The sequence below is a fragment of the Dipteris shenzhenensis genome, chromosome 22, assembly GCF_047967505.1.
Source record: "Dipteris shenzhenensis isolate YYH24624 ecotype China chromosome 22, Dip_SZ_1.0, whole genome shotgun sequence".
Classification (NCBI taxonomy): Eukaryota; Viridiplantae; Streptophyta; class Polypodiopsida; order Gleicheniales; family Dipteridaceae; genus Dipteris; species Dipteris shenzhenensis.
In genome coordinates, this window is record NC_141617.1 from 22,911,030 (window position 1) to 22,925,657 (window position 14,628).

Below are 14,628 nucleotides of genomic sequence, written 5' to 3' on the forward strand. Positions count from 1 at the left end.
CATGGGATGCCTTCCCACACTTGCATGTTAGAGAGTACGATCTGCAGTGGATTTCATGTATCCCAGATCAGCAAAATACTTGTCGATTCTACTGTACCAACTTCTGGGTGCTTACTTTAAGCCATAGATACTTTTCTTGAGATGGCAAACCTTATTCTCCTTTCCTGGTTCAACATAGCCTATTGGTTGTTGCATGTAGACTTCCTCGTCTGGATAACCATTGAGAAATGCATTCTTGGCATTGAGCTAATACACATTCCATCTACTGAGTGTCGCTAGTAATATCAAGAGCCGTATGGAATCTAACTTTGCTACTAGAGCATAAGTCTCATCATAATGTTGACCATATTGCTGTGCAAATCCTTTTGTAACGAGTCTAGCTTTGTATCTTTGTATACTTCCATCTGGATTGTACTTCACTTTGTATACCCATTTGTTTACTATGGCCTTCTTTCCTGGTGGAAGGTCGCATAATTCCCAAGTATTATTCTTATACAAAGCATCCATTTCTTCATTCATAGCAATTTGCCATTCTGGCTTGTCTACTGCGTCTTCGAAGTACACTGGCTCTTCTGTAGCCATGATGGTAGTCATAAGAGCATAGTTGGTGGTTTCCACCTAAATTGCTTTGCCTTTCTAAGCATATGTCAATCTGGCTAGTGGTCTGTTGTGGCTCTACTTGGGGTGTTACTAGCAATTCTTGCTCTTCTTCATCAACCTTTTTTGTAGATGATTTTGAATTTGATGCTTCTATCTCCTATGTATTTGAGGTTTTCCATTTGATTCCTCATCAAAGATTACATCTTCTGAGATAATGACCTTGCGGTTGACGGGATCATACAATTTGTATGCTTTGCTTGCTTTTATAACCAACCATGATGCATTTGCATGACTTCACATCCAATTTCCTACAATGATCATCATGTATGTGGGCATATGCTATGCAACCAAATATGTGATGCCCAATGTGTGGCTTGTGTCCAGTGAATGCTTCATAAGGAGTCATACCTTGTATCGGTTTAGTAGAAAGCTGATTAAGCAAGTAGTTTGCAGTGGCTATTGCTTGTGCCCAATACTGATTCGAAAGATGCTTCTCACTAAGCATTGCTCTAGCACTGTTTGCTAAAGTCCCATTCTTCCTTTCAGCTCTTGCATTCTGTTGAGGAGTATCTGCACATGTGAATTGTCTTCGAATGCCATGACTTTTGCAAAAGTTCATGAATGCTAAAGACATGTATTCACCTCCTCTATCTGATCTCATGTCTTTGATCTATCTGCCTATCTGGTTTTCTACCATGGCTTTGAATTCTTGAAATCTAGAAAACACTTTAGATTTCTCTTTCAGAAAGTAGACCCAACAATATCTATTGTAGAAGTCGATGAAAGTCAAGTAGTACAGTGAACCATTGATGTTGCAGGGGTCTAGGCATAATCCCATACATCTGTATGTATCAAATCAAGAATACCTCATGCACAAGAGGTACTTTTGCCAAAGTTGGTTCGCTTTTGTTTACCGAAGTAGCATGCTTCGCAAACTTTTCCAAGAAACTGTAGCTTCAAAATCCCGATTTCAATATTCTGATTCCTGAGATCTAACAAGTACTTGAAATTGACATGACCATATCTCTTATGCCATTTTGCAGATAGTGGTATTTGTTGCGGTTGAGCTAACATGGCATGCTTCTTTGGTAGTGTAGCTAGCATTCTATACAAGCATCCTTCCTTGACACGTTTTGCTACTAGCTGACATTTTTTGGATTTATCTCTGATAGTGCATTCATCTCCATCGAAGATGACTCAATAGTTGTGTTCCATCATTTGACCTACTAACAAGAGGTTCTTGCTGAGCTTCAGAACATACAGTACATCTTTCACCAATCCTTTTGTACCAGTGAAATTGTTCATAGGAATAACTTGAACTGGATTTGGTGTATTATCTATTGCGTAGATGACATTCTTTTGACCTTCTAATGGTTTCATCTCTATGAACCATTCCTAATGATTTGTCATGTGAGATGATGCATCGCTATCGATATACCAAGGATCCTATTCTGCTTGGTCGACTTGATAGCTGAAATCCTCTTTTGGATTGTAATCATTGTCTAGATACACTATATCAGTTTGCTATATTTCCTCGCTTGCAAGAAACATATTCCCATGTTCATTTGCAAAATGACTGTGACTAGAATGTCCACCATGATGATTTCCTCTGCCACGGAAATTCCCTCGATTACTGTTGGATTGACTGCCTTGGTCATACTACTTCTTGTGGCAATCTCTTTCATAATATCCAAACTTGTGACAGTAGTTGCACTAGATGTTTGACACATTGGTGGATGCATTCCCTTGTCCTTGGAATCTTCCTCGATTGGAATGATTTCCTCTTTACTGATTCTGATGTTGCTGAGGATGATGTTGATGCTGATGTTGATTCTGACTTTGCTGACGATGACCACTTCTCTAGAATGATCTGCCTCTACCTCTGCTTCTATCTGAATATGTGAATGCCTGATCATTAGAATGACCTTTGTGTGCTTGAATGGCCTGAGTCCTGAGTTCTTCACCAAGTAAGACTGACTAGAGCTCTTCAGTGTCATAATCTACCATTGGATGGCAATACTATGGACTAGATTCTTGTATCCCTCTCCTAGTCCATTCAGGATGACTTGAATCATTTTTGCGAGGTTCATAGTCTCTCTTGCTACTGCGAGTTGATTGTTATAGTCTTTTATCCTGAGTACGTAAGCATGATTGATTTCACTACTATTGCAGAAACTTTGGTTGATTTGGTTTCTCAGTGTGAGAATCTTGGATGTGTTCTTGGACTCGTAGAGAGCTGTGAACATATCCCATGCTTCTTTCAATGTCTTGACTGTGTTGAGTTGTCCTAGCATGACATCTTGCACATTTTGCTTTATCAGATGATATGCATACTTGTCTTTCTTATCCCATTCTGCCTGAGCTCGGGCAATGGTAGGATCTACTATAGGTGCAAAGACTATTTGTGTAGCTATAGATCCTGTTGTAGATCCCGCTACTGGAGTTGTGACAACAGGTGGAGTAGAGCTACTGCTGGCTGGATTGTCCAATGGTCTGGGTGTAGATCCATCGACATACTCCCATTTGTCCTGAAGTACAAGAATGGTCTCCATTCAGTATTTCCATGTGCCATAATTGGAGTTGTCTAGCTTAGTAGATGCCTCTAGATTGAGGTTGCTAGTCATAGACATGGTGCAAGAAATGTACTCAGTGTGTCGTGAAAATCACTATATGAATCAACTACAAAACACTAACTGTGCCAAGTGAAATCTGAACTATCGGTGAAGATAGAACTGCAATAGATAAAATCTGATCTGAATTACAAGGCTTGTGGCAAATGATGCCGGGAATAGCCAAGAGGCTTTACAAGACTAAAATGATGTGCATAATGCCGTGAAATAACCAAATAGGCTTTATAATGATGGCATGTGTGTGTGAAATCAAATCATGTGCTATCTGCCCACTAAACAATCGGCCATGCCTTTGATACTCTGAAGTCCTGCTCACTGAACTGATGAACATCAAGTTTAGGTAATGTGATGATGTGAAACTGTATGTGAGCATATGGACTAACTCCGAGTAGGTACTAGTCAAAAATTTTGGGCATGGCTTACATTGGCAACTTGGGGAGATTCAAAGCATCCCCTCTATGGTGATCTAGTCTACTCTGATCTCTAGATCTATACCAACAGTTGATCGATGAAAGAACACCAAATAATTCCTTTTCTTTTGTTCTTTTTAAGTGATAGGTCAGATGCATTAATGTAGAGGCTGATGTGCATGTAGGAAGTGGATTTGTTGGCAAGGCTCAAAAGTGAGTGATACTTGCACTGAAATGTGTGCATGATGTAACGAGAGCATAGAGCATGAAAAATTGAGCGACTTTCCATTTTGGAGCACCCTCAAATTCTTCCTGGATCAAGAGATACGACTTGATCTAGGTGGAGGGGCAAAAGGAGTGCAATGGTGCTCAATGATGATGTGGTAGTCAAGGGGTCACATGAAGTGACTGTGTCTAGTAGGGACTGTGCCTATGGAGCCCTATGCTAAGGTGGTAGGTGTGGTCACATTCAATGACTGTGGAGCACTGTGTGTGCTTGCAGAGGTCAATGCTGACTGTGCTGCTGATGCGGCACTGGTTGACCTAACCCAAGTTTAAATTTACTAACCCCAAGGTCTGTTTGACTAACCCTAGGGTCTGTCTGACTAACCCAGGGTCTAATGATGTCAGCAAGGGGGTCAAACTACCATGTGGCATTGATGAGGTGGCATTTGATTAGGCAATGATGATGTGGCCTGTTGAGGTGGTGGCCTGATGATGTGACAGGTTGGTGATGTGGCTACCATGTGTTAGCTGAGGTGGTAGGGATGATGTGGCAAAGTCTTGCTGACATGGCACGAGGGATGATTTGGATAGATGAGCTGACGTGGCCAACTTTTTGACATGTACAAATAAGGTGACATGGTAGGATAAGCTCTCTTGTTGATGTGGTGGATAGGCGCACTTGCTGACAAGGCGGATAGACGCGCTTGCTAATGTGATAGATATGAGACACATGTCAGCCCTCTATGCCCAAGTGTCTATGGATGGAATCTACAAAGATCTCCAGAATCTTTGAAGATTCCATCTTGAGCCGAGTCGTCATCTCTATCATCGCATTGTAGGAGCTTGCTTGGTGTTGTGGGTGCTGGGCTCTGACGGGCTCTGTGCGAGGTGCCATTGGAGTCTTGTTGTGGAGGCACAGCTGGAGAAGATGTTTGGTGCTAGAGAGGCGATCGCCTTAGAGCTACTACCGACTGTCGATTGCGTTGGAGATGGAGGAGGCTCAAAAGAGCCACGTAGGGCTTAGACCTTAGCAGAAGACCTTATGATATGATAGGTGCCTTGGATATGTAAAGTTGGGTGGTTGTAGGTCATAGAAGCTTGGCGTCATGCCTATTGTTTGTTTGGAGTCATGAGCTTTGGAGCATGGCGTTGCTGGAAGCTGCTGTCATAGAGTTGGCCGAATGGAGGGCTGCACATCTTGCAGCAACTGTTGGAACTGGTCGTTGGCTGAAGGTGTGCGCGATGGAGGTCATGGCAGTGTAGTCCTTCACTTGTAGATCGTAGCTCCTTCACTGCTGGTATGCTATTGGTGGAGGTGCCTTGTAAAAGATCGTGGGCTGTAGCTTTGATGCTCGTAGAAGACCTTTGTGGATGAAGAAGCTCGTTGGTCCTAGTGGTTATGTAGTAGTGTAGATGGTGGTGGAGCAGCTTCTGTTGGAAAAGCTGTAGCCTTAGCTAGGAGGCTGGAAGTCCCTATGCTTCTGAGTCTCATAAAGATCAAGAACTCTCTTCTTCTTTCTCTGGACAGAGAATGGACTTAAAAATCTCTCTCATCACCATGAAATCTCTCTCAAAAAACATAAGTGAAATCTCTCAATGGAAATGTCCCTCAAAACTCTCAAGAGAAGAGAATGGATGGAATTCTCCACTCAACTCTATGGAAGTGAAATAATGAACACAAACTCTCAATCTCTCGATCAATCAATCACTCTCACTCTCTCAAGAATCGCAATGCCTCAGCAGAAGGCAAGGGAGTTCTGATACCATGATAAAATATGAAGAGGGGAAAGGAGAAGAGTGGAGATGAGGAGAGAGGGCACATCTAGAGAGCACACCACAAATGACTAACTGTACACTAGATTTAGTTGAAAATGTAGAATATATACAAACCCATTTAAGGTTAGGGTTAGGGCATCTAATCCTTTCCTTTATAGCACTCTACTAGGTTAGTGCTATGCACATATGATGGTGCTATGCACACATGATCACAGGATGTTGAGTGTGAAGTTTCAACAAGAGATTGCCCCAAGAAGTAGTAAGACCAAGGCGGTCAATCCAGCAGCAATCAAGGGAATTTCCAAGGAAGAGGAAATCATTCACGATGGACATTCCAATCATAGTCATTATGCCAATGAACCTGAGAATATGTTCCTTGCAAACGAGGGTATGCAAAAGATTGAAACAGTGTATCTTGACACTGATTGCAATTCAAAAGAGGATTTCAATTATCAAGTGGACCAAGCATATCAGGATCCTTAGTACATCGATAGTGGCACATCATCTCATATGACAAAACATCAGGAATGGTTCATAGAGATGAAACCACTATAATAGATTGACATATGCTCAAAAAGAAAAAGTAATTCAGGTTGAAACCACCAATTATGCTCTTATGGCTACCACCATGGCTACAAAAGAGCCAGTGCTTCAAAGACGTAGTTGACAAGCCTGAATGGCAAACTGCCATGAATGAAGAAATTGAAGCTTTGTACAAGAATAACATTTGGGAATTATGTGACCTTCCACTAGGAAGGAAGGACATAGCAAACAAATGGGTATACAAAGTGAAGTACAATCCATATGGAAGCATTGAAAGATACAAATCCAGACTAGTTACAATAGGATTTGCACAGCAATATGGTCAATATTATGATGAGACTTATGCTCCCATAGCAAACATGGATTCCATATGGTTCTTGATATCACTAGCGACATTCGGCATATGGAATGTGTACCAACTCGATGTCAAGAATGCTTTTCTCAATGGTTACCTAAACGAGAAAGTCCACATGCAACAAGCAGTAGGTCATGTTGAACCAGGAAAAGAGAATCAGGTTTGCCATCTCAAGAAAAGTCTCTATGGCTTAAAGCAAGCACCCAAAAGTTGGTACAATAGAATTGTCAAGTATTTTGCTAACCTAGGATACATGAAGTCCAATGCAAATCATACTCTCTACTACAAAGTTCAAGGGGAAGACAACACTATTGCACTTTTGTACGTAGATGATCTGATTGTTACAAGAAGCAAGGATAGCTTCATAAAAAATTGTCACTTATTTGTAGAGTTCAACATGAAAGATCTTGGACTTACGCACTATTGTCTTGGTATTGAGTTCTAGAGAGATTCAGACATCACCTTCATGACTTAGCTCAAATATGTTGACACTCTCCTGAAGAAGTTTCATATGGCAGATTGCAAGATTGCAGCCACTACATGGAATAGAGTTTGAAACTTACAAAATTGAAACCAAAAAGTAATTCTTTTCACACAGTCATTACTTAATCAATTGGAGAAGAAGAACACCATCCACCACGAAAGCGATAGTAGACTGGGTACAATCTCCCCCCCCTATATGAGTGGCTCATGCTTCCTCATCTAGAGTATTTATGATATTTCATAAAGGCACCAAGGAGCCAAAATTATCCCTCTCTTCCAAAAATGAGGGATTTGCTTCACATAGCCTTCTTAGGGCCCAAAAATGAATTATGTCCACTTCAAGATATATTGCTCAAACTTGCAATAATAAAGCAAATACAAAATTGGCCCACGGCCATATATAATGCACTGTGCAACACCTCGATTGGTACCCTCGCACTAACTCCAATCCTCGCTTGAGTTCCATCACCTGTACTCAAGTCGCCAATTATATTAGTTATTAACAATCGATTGAACAAATCGCCGAATCAACCGATCCCAACATAACCGCACTCAAAGCACAATAATCAAGCACAACACCAATAACACTAGCGACATCAGTATTAATAGGGAATCACCCACAATACCGACCATCTAGCATGGCAAAACACAAGTTAGTCAGGCATCCCCAACTAACCACACAAAGTATCCACTAGGATCCCGGCCGCGTCCGGTGCACTCCTATGGAGTAAATTGCCATAGTCACACTTGACTAAAATAATAATGTCCAAAGCAAGATATATCAGAAATATAATTTTTGTAACATCCCTCTTGCTTGGATTGCAACTAACCTCAGTTGTGTGTTTGATTATAGGAACTAATGAGGTCTGGAAAAGTTTGAAAGAACCACTCAGGCATCCACTAAGCATCATCTCTCAGATGGTTCTTAAATTTGAGCAAGTATTTAGTATAGACATTTCCTTTTCCGGGTCAAGGTTTGTTGATGATCAATATTGCATTCAGGTTCTAGAATTTCTTCTTCATCAACAATCAATGGAGCCTCTTCATAGACAGGATGAGTAGGTAAAGGTCCTTTGAAAGACTTTAAGAAGTTGATATGGAAAGCATTATGTATTTTTCAATTATCAGGTAATTCAAGCCTATAAGCTAGATCATTGATTTTTTGAATCACCTTGAATGGTCCATAAAAACGTAGGGACATCTTGATTACTGGCCATTTCTCAACACTTTTCAATCTTCTTTTCTCAATCCGAAGAAGTACATAATCACCTTCCTTAAAAAGCATGTGTTTTTGTTTCTTATTTTCTTGTTTTGTGTACTTCTCTTGAGCTATTGCCATGGCTTCTCGAACCTCTTTGAGAATATTTTGATAGTCATGGGTAAATGCATCTTTGAGAATATTTTGATAGTCATGGGTAAATGCATCTACTGCCTCGACTCTATGGGTCAATCGTGTGATAGGAATAGGTAAAACCTTCCCATAGATAATCTTAAAGGGTGCTCTTCCAGTTGCAGAATGAGGAGTATTCTTATAAGCAAACTATAAGAGATGAATGTATTTGTCCCAAGTCTTTGATTCACTTCCTGCATAAGCTCTTATCATATCGAAAATAGTATTGTTTGTAACTTCCATTTGTCCATTCAATTCTGAATGAAAAGCTGATGAGAAATCTAACTTAGTGCCTAGATTATGAAATAATGCATTCCAAAAATTACTGCAAAACTTTGAATCTCGATCAAACACTATAATCTTTGGCAAGCCATGATGAAAAAAGATATGCTTGATGAATAAATGTGCAGCTTGCTGAGCTGTTAAAGTCTTCTTGCATGGGATGAAATAAACTTGCTTACTAAAGCGATCTACTATCGTCCATATCATATCATTTTGATTCGCTGTAGTAGGAAAACCTATTATGAAATCCATAGATATTTTTTCCCAAGGTTGCGTAGGAATAGGCAAAGGCATTAGCAATCCTGGGGTCTTTCCTTTGTAACTCTTGATCTACCAGAGAGTCCTTGAACTGAGCAAGAGCTATTAGCTAAAGGACTTCATAATTGATGGCGGCGGTGGCTTTGCAAAGGTTGTTTCCCCAAGGGCGGTGGCACAAAATCTGCAACTGTCTGCGTTGACAGAGGCCCGAGGGCTAGAAGCTGTTGCTGCCTTGGAATTCGGTCTATGAGAGGACACGTTGGTCAAGAGACTGTAGGCAGGCAAAAGCTAATCGGATGCACAGAACGATAGAGGTACAGTAGGCTGGAATAGGTAGCTACATAGGTTGGTAGAGACAAAGGAGGTGGCCACTATGTGATGAAATTGCAAGACTGCACCGCACGCGAAGTCAAAAACTAGACTGTCGATTGGCGGTAACTGTAGATGGGCACATGTAGACCAAGAAACTCTCGAGTCCAGAGGTGACTTCGATTGCAGCTAATCGAGAAGTTGCGCAGGCTGAAAGAAGGAAAAAATACACTCTGGAGGGCTCTAGGCTCCTCTGGCCTCCTCTTAGTTATTGTGGGTTGTTCACTGTAGATCATCTATCACAGGCATGTGTAGAGTTCATGGTCCAAGGCTAGGACCCTAGGTAGAGAGGAATTGATAAAGACACGGCCAACGAGGCTTTGTTGGCCCCTAAATTACACGTGCGAACAATCTTCCTTTCAGATTCTTCTCCCATGATTTCACAAGCTCCAATTATGTACACGTCCTCTTGAATCCTCCACAAAACTTCTCTTTCCAAGGTGTATTTTTCTTCTTGAATCCACACTCTAAAAATGCAAGATTTGCTTTACATAGCCTTCTTAGGGCCCACAAATGAATTATGTCCACTACAAAATATATTTCTCAAACTTGAAATAATAAAGCAAATACAAAATTGGCCCATGGCCATATATAATGCACTGTGCGACACCTCGATCGGTACCCTCGCACTAACTCCAATCCTCGCTATGAGTTCCATCACCTGTGCTCAAGCCGCCAATTACATTAGTTATTAACAATCGATTGAACGAGTCACCGAATCAACCGATCCCAACATCATCGCACTCAAAGCACAATAATCAATCACAACACCAATAACACTAGTGACATTAGTATTAACATGGAATCACCCACAATACCAACCATCTAGCATGGCAAAACACAAGCTAGTTAGGCATCCCCAACTAACCACACAAAGTATCCACTAGGATTCATGTCGCGTCTGGTGCGCTCCTATGGAGTACTTTGCCATAGTCACACTTGACTAAAATAATAATGTCCAAAGCAAGATATATCAGAAATATAATTTCCGTAACAAAAATATTTAGAAAATCCTATCGTTAATGACAAGTACTATCAGTAGCTCATCAAATCTCTTATATATATCTGACTGTCACACGGCCAGATATTTGTTATGCTATAAGTTCACGTGCACAGTTTATGGCAAATCCAAAACACTCTCACTAGAACGCAACCAAAAGAGTCTTGAGATACATCAGAGGTACAAGACAGTTTAGAATAGAATACAGAGGAAGTCATCCAAGGTTGCATGGATACTGTGACAGTGACTATGCTAAAGATCATGAGACTAGGAGATCGACATAGGGATATGCATTTTCCCTTGGTCAAGGTGCTATATCATGGTTGTCAAACAAACAACCAACTGTTTCTTTGTCTTTAAATGAAGCAAAATATAGGGCACTCAGTATAGGTGCATGTGAGGCTATATGGCTCAGAAGACTATTGTCAGAAACATATTACTTTGATGAATCAAAGCCAACAACAATATACTGTGGTAATCAATTAGCTCAAGCATTGGCTAAGAATCCAGTATCACTCCAAGACAAAGCACATTGATGTCAGAAAGCACTTCATCAAAGAAAGAGTGTTACTTGGTGACATCACACTACAGCATTGTGATAGCAAAGAAAATGTTGCAAACATCTTTACCAAACCACTTGATAAAGAGCTTTTTGAGAAGCGCCAACAAGATCTTGGTTTGACACAGAGGAAGGACATTCTCATTAAATGGTTGTGACAAAATGTAATGCTCAGCTCTTCTTCGATTCCCTAGAATCATCATCTTGAGGGAAGGCCTACTTCATGATGTTGATCTTGAGGGAAGGTGTTGAGAAACCACACTCAGCATCATGTGATCATATGTGCATAGCACTAGCCCACTAGAGTGCTATAAAGGAAAGGGTTGGATGCCCTAACCCTAACTCTAAAAGGGTTTGTATATATTCTACAATTTCAACTAAATCTAGTGTACAGTTAGTCATTTGTGGTGTGCTCTCTCTCCTCATCTCCACTCTTCTCCTCTTCCCTCTTCATATTTGGTCAAGCTTCTGCTCTTGTTTCATGTCATCCTACTCTTGTTCATTTCCTTCCAAGTGGTGCTCATCATTCTGGGCTCCTGATGAGCCCACTCTATCCTATGCTAAAAGAGTATTGGGCCACGAAAACTGTCCCATCATAAGACAATGATGCAGCATGTAGAGGTGTGGCCAGAGCTTGCAGTGCATCTATCCCTTACTCACTGCCTTCAGCTGGGACTCAAACACCTTTTCAAGTAGTGAACCACTCCACTGCCAAGTCGTCCTCCAATGCTGCTATCATCAGAGCCACATACTACTGTGATGCCAAAATTTGATATATTTTATTTGGCATTGGTATTGTTTTTCTCTATGTTTGAGCGTTTGAGTATCAAGTGATAGCCTAGCGGCTCTCACTTATTTCTATTTTCTAAGATATTGTATGGGATTGAGAGGATGAGTGGAATGGATCATTGTAAATACCATGTGTATGAATGATAAATACCTTGGTATGGGGTGAGAGTTATTTATGTATGGGATATTATGGGGTTTTTAGAAAATAGGAAGAGTGAGACATATAAAGAGGTGGGTCTCATGTCCATTTATTCCAATAATATAAGAGAGATCACATGCCAAGTGTGTGGAAGGCATGTGGAAGAATGTGGAGTCAAGAGGAATCCTTCTAGAATTCCTATGTGGAATAAGGCGGATGTGGACATATAAATTTAAAAAAAAAAGGGTCCCTATGGGCTCCATGTGGGGAGACTCTTGACTTTCTCAATATTTTAAGATTCTTGAGCATCTTTTGATGGGACACATGGCAAGAGCAGCCAAAAAGGACATGGATGGTGACATACGGACTTATATGATTGATGAGGAAAGGAATCTACAGGCAGCAATTGTAAATGGGTGAAGGAGGGTGACAAAATCTCTATAAAAAGAGCCCTCCTCTCCCTTGTTCAATATCTCTTCCACCATTGATCCTAATGCTATTGTAACTCTAGTCTCCTCGAGCCTCTTCCATGAGCTCTCTCTCTCTCTCTCTCTCTCTCTCTCTCTCTCTCTCTCTTGTAGATATCCTCTTATGTAGACTCTTGAGTCCATATCTCTCTAGTTTATTCTCTTTCTATGAGTAGTCTTGGAGCTCTCGCTCCCTCTTGTATGTATGAAATCTCTTTTTTTCCATTGCATGTCTTGAGTCCATATCTCTCTAGTTTATTCTCTTTCTATGAGTAGTCTTGGAGCTCCCGCCCCCTCTTGTATGTATGAAATCTCTTTTTCTCCATTGCGTGTATAGCATATGGAGTTGCATTTGAGTAGAGTCTTACTCTATTGGAAATGAAGGTTACTTCAGATTATCTCGCTTAAGTCTTCTCTCCTTCCATTGTTCTTTTCTTCCTTTCAAATTCTTCAAAGTGCTTCTTACTCAGTTGCTCATTGTGCGCACAAGGTTCACCCGTTTCCCGAGCCATGAAGGGCATTCTTTACTCGCTCCTAGGCAGCCTCTATGGACTTTTGATATTTGAGAAAGTTTAAGCATGGAGGGAGTATTCTCCCAAGTCGGCACCAATAGGAGTGTGTGGTTTTCATGACTGTTTGACCTCCAGTCAGTGTTTTGCTCATAACTTTTTGCTCAATGGTCCAATTTTGAAGAAAGTTATATCAGTGCAAAGCTCTCTATAAGGTGCATTGCATTGCATGATTATATCTTGTGTCTAATACAAACCCAAAAAGTTATGAGTCTCTGTGTCAAACAGTCTATGTTTATGATAGTTTTCATCCCCATCTAGTAAACTGCCCATATCTTTTCGACCGCTTCTCTATTTCTTATGAAACTTATATTAGAGTACATCCCATTTCAAGACGCATCTCTAAATGTGTTTTAATATTTGATATCATGTCTCTTTTGGAAGTTATAGGCCTCTATGTTTAATGACAGTTTGCAGAGTGTTTTGAGCTAATTATATCCATGAAGGAGGTGTAATGTTTCCCCGAAACCTACCCATCTAACCCAATCAGCCCCTTCAAGCTCCTAGATATATATCAATCCATGTCATGTTGAGCCGCAAGATCTTCATTCAACAACGTATTGCTCTTCTCTTTGGCACAGACTGGCTTGCTGAGATTATGGCCTCCGCTGATCCTTTCCTTCTCCCTATGCTTGAGTACAACATCACTTGTGATGTTACCATCTTCATTCTCATCTAAGGGAGGAAAGTATGGTGTGGTCCCTTGGCATAAAAGCTTATTTTTAATGTCCCTTTCCCTCTGTCACTCAGCTCGAAACCAGTAGGAAGTGAAGAGGTGCGTGAAGTTTATTACCCCCAACTTCATGTCACATCTTTTGGTGGAGACTTCGTGATTCATCCCACCTTACTAAATGATCTCGGGTGTAATGGATTGCATGTTGTGCCTAGTATAGGCATGTGCTTTCTGATGTGATAAAGAGGATGCCTCAAAGAACTCTCTTGAATATGTTAGTGAATCAACAATGCCATCAACAGTTAGTGAATCAACAATGCCATCAAGAGGAACAATGATAGATTGGGGATTGATTCATGTACTGGCAGCTTGTTGTGAAGAAGAGTTGAGTCTTTGGGTGCTTTTTGACTATAATAGTGGAGTGGTGATTCTCAATGCTTTCAACTTCTTTTGCTATGCAAAGGATGAAGAGTACAAGATCTTGAAGCTGTTATGTGCACTTCCAATTGTGAGAAGGGTGATTCTTGAATGCATGTATACACAATGTTTTCACAGTATTGGTTGGTCACTTATTTTTGAAGATTTGGTTGAGGATCACATTGTGGAGGGTTTTCAACAAGTGGTTATGCATAATAAGTTAGTCTTGGCATAATAAGTTAGTCTTGGTATACTAAGGCTTTGTGGGAGCTTGTTTCGATCTTACTTGGGATATTGTTTGGATCTTGGTGTTTCCTTTTTGTGTTTCATCATGGTGAAGATTCCAGTGTTTCGAGGGACCCAAGGGGAAGACTCAAAGTCTTATCTTTGGGATTTTGTTCGAGGATGCTGGCTTTTTGGATGGTCCATGAAGGATCGGGTAGAGATTTTGCCCAATTTTCTTGAAGGTGTAGCCTTGAGTTGGCATGAGTCCTTGCCGGACTCTACTAAGGAGGACTAGGACCAAGTTGTGGCTGCAATGAAGTAGAGATTTGGGGTAGTGGAGTCGCCAAATGCTTTGATGTTGCAGCTAGACTGGTTCTATTAAGGAGAGGGTGAGATGGCCTCTGCGTTGGCAATCCGATATGAAACTTTATGGACAAAGTATGAAAGGACAGCTTTGCAAGCTATGGCA